Below are 3,645 nucleotides of genomic sequence, written 5' to 3' on the forward strand. Positions count from 1 at the left end.
GAATATTGCATCCAGTTTTGGTCACCACACTTTAGGAAGGATGTGAAGGTCCTTGAGAGGGCGCAGAGGAGATTTACCAGAATGGTTCCGGGGATGGGGGATCTTAGATACAAGGACAGGTTGGAGAAGCTGAATTTGTTTTCATTAGAGCAAAGGAGGTTGAGGGGTGACTTGATAGAGGTGTACAAGATTATGACGGGTTTGGATAGGCTGGACGGGGAAAGGCTGTTCCCACTAGTTGATGGTACAAGGACTAGAGGACACAGATTTAAGGTTTTGGGCAAGAGATACAGGGGGGATGTGTGGAAAATCTTTTTTACGCAGCCAGTGGTGAGGACCTGGAACTCGCTGCCGATGGAAGTGGTGGAAGCGGAGACACTCAATGTTTTCAAACGGAGACTGGATAGGCACTTGAGGGAAATAAACTTGCAGGGCTACGGGGATAGAGCGGGGGAATGGGGCTGACTGGATTGCTCTACAGAGAGCCGGCACGGACTTGATGGGCCGAATGGCCTCCTTCTGTGCCGTTATGACTCTATGTTATGACTAGGTCGGGCAGCATCTGTAGAGAGAGAAACAGAGTCAACGTTTCAGGTCGATGACCTTTCGTTAGAACTGATTAAAGTTCATCGACCTGAAACGTTAACTCTGTTTCTCTCTCCACAGATGCTGCCTGATCTGCTGAGTATTTCCAGCATTTTCTGTTTTTATTTCAGATTTCCCGCTTCCGCAGTATTTTGCTATTTTTTTATAGAAGGATATGCTAATAGGGTTAGATGAAGGAGGATGGGAGGAGTCTCGTGTGGAGCATAAATACCAGTACAGACCCGTTAGGCCATATGGCCTGTTTCTGTGCTGTAATTTCTATGTAAAGGAGGGTAAAATGGGCCAGGGTGTCACAACGACATTGCAACAAGTCCCGTCAGCTTCTCGCCGACAGGTGAAGTTAAAATTGTTCTCCCCCCACCCCGCCCCCCCGCCCCCGCAATGAGTGAGCAACATCTTTAATGGGCTTCCAGATAGATTAGCAAAGGGTGAATACCCTGGAATCCTGTAATAAACAACAGAATGCTAGAATTGGGGAGGCTGTAGGAAACATAGAAACATAGAAGATAGGAGCAGGAGTAGGCCATTTGGCCCCTCGAGCCTGTTCCGCCATTTAATGAGATCATGGCTGATCATCCAAATTCAGTACCCTGTCCCTGCCTTTTCCCCATATCCCTTGATCCCTGGATGAATGATGGGCTGAAGGGTCTTCCTCCTCCGTACCTTTCTCATGATCAATTTCTGAAGTGCCTTAATATGCTCCCACAAACAGCAATGGGATGACCGGGGGTTTTGTTTATAGGTGCGTGGGCTGAGGAAATCGATGGTGGCCAGGCCAACGCGAAAATTCACTGCTATTCTTCAATGATGATGTCTAATGTCTGCCCCGCGGCTTAATGGAGGAGTGCATGTCCCGGCAATGAGCAATGTCCCTTGGCCCTGCATTGGAGCGGCTGCCAATGAGCCACAGCCTTTCGACCAAAAGTCAAGATTAGCAACTAACCGAGCTGAGCTGCCGCAACTCCCCTTCTGGCTGCGTAGCCTGTGTCTTTGGACGCACTTCTGGTGATGATATTTAGCCACCTGCACCTGGATAAAATAAAATCCCAAACGCAAAGTCTAAAATGAAATCCCAAATGCAAAAGTCGGTTCATCTGAATGATGAGGAAACATAATCGTTTTGCACAGAGTTCAAACGCTTCACTAAATATATCTCCAGGAGCTCTGGAGAAAGAAACAGGGAATCTAATGAGAGTTCTAACCACAGTTCTAACTCCGGGAATTTCTTCCGGGGTCCTCCCTGTCAGCTGCTGGAACCTCAGAGAGGGAATTTCCCCATCTTACAAATGTTGAACCAAATGATGACACGCGAATGAAGAACACGGGAAAAGGTCAGGGATTGGCAAGGCAGCGGCCCCGTTTTACTCCTCTCCCGATTTTTATTTCGATTGATTCGCTATCACCCATTCTTACGCCCCAGCAGTGTCAGCTGTGGCTCAGTGGGTAGCACACTCGCCTCTGCTATCAGAAGGATGTGGGTTCAAGTCCCACTCCAGGGATTTGAGCACATAAAGTTAAGCTAACACTCCAGTACAGTGCTGAGGGAGTGCTGTACTGTCGGAGGTGCCGTCTTTCTGATCAGACGTTAAACCGAGGCCCCGTCTGCTCTTGAGACGTCTGGTGGTCATGAAAGGTGCTATATAAATGCAAGTCTTTCTTTCTAGGAATAAAAAAGATCTGCCCCAGGCAGTGAAAAGGCGATTAACATTTGTGTCACGAGTCAAGTTTCAGAGGTCCTGTTGCCTGCCTCCCATGTGAATTACACAGATAAAAGTATTGTGGATAAACCAATTCTTCACAGGACTGTATATTCTCAACAGTAAATACTTGTAGTTGCAATTGATGGTAACCTTCAAACTTCCCAATGACTCCACTAGTTGAGCCATACAGAGCAGGAAGATTGCATATTTAAATCCTTAGTTTGTCCTGACTTAGCTGATCTCGGTTGAGCGGGCAGTAGGGTTCGGGTGAGCTGTAATTCCCCTCAGTGGACTAACATTCCCAGTCCTTACCTATGACCCCTTGATGGGAGTGTCTATTTGTGGATGCCCGATGAGTGCAAGAGCAGGCTACCTCCGAAAGTCAAGTAGGCTACCAGCCCCATCACAGCTTGGATCCCATTGTAAGGGTGTCAAGGAATTTGCGTCCAAGGCAGGTAAATGAGGTTGAGGTACAGATCAGCCATGATCTATTGGAATGGCAGAACTGGCTCAAAGTGCTAAATGGCCTACTCCTGTTCCTATGTGCCCCTTTATAAGTCACTGGTTAGACTTCAGCTGGAGCATTGTGTCTAATTCTGAGCACCATACTTTAGGAAGGATGTCAAGGCCTTGGAGAGGGTGCAGAGAAGCTTTACAAGAATGGTACTAGGGATGAAGGACTTCAGTTACATGGTGAGATTGTTCTCCTTTGATAAGAGAAAGTTAAAGGGAGATTTAATAGAGGTGTTCAAAATGATGAAAGGTTTTATAGAGTAAAGAGGGAGAAACTGTTTCCACTGGCAGGCGGGTCAATAACCAGAGTTGAGGTCGATGATCAGCCATGATCTTATTGAATGGCGGAGCCGGCTCGAGGGGCCGGATGGCCCACTCCTGCTCTTATTTCTTATGTTCTTATGACACAGATTTTAAGATAATTGACAAAAGAGCCGGGGTGGATGAGGAGAAATTATTTTACACAGTGAGTTGTTATGATCTGGAATGCACTACCTGAAGGGCGGTGGAAGCAGATTCAATTGTAACTTTCAAAAGAGAATTGGATATACACTTGAAATGGAAATATTTGCAAGGCTGTGGGGAAAGAGAAGGGGGAGCGGGACTAATTGGACTGCTCTTTCAAAGAGCCGGCACAGGCCCGATGGGCTGAACGGCCTCCTTCTGTGCTGTATCATTCCATAATTCTATACGACTGGAGCGCGATACTAGAAGGTGACCAGTGCCCATTGTATCACATCCCTGTAAGTAAAGTAATCAGCAGCACAATAGTGATGTATGAGATGCTGTTTTGAAATAAATTACATTTGTGAAAACTTACATTTAT

Source organism: Somniosus microcephalus, chromosome 1, assembly GCF_052327205.1.
Source record: "Somniosus microcephalus isolate GS21.2 chromosome 1, FLI_Smic_1.0, whole genome shotgun sequence".
NCBI classification, from domain to species: Eukaryota; Metazoa; Chordata; class Chondrichthyes; order Squaliformes; family Somniosidae; genus Somniosus; species Somniosus microcephalus.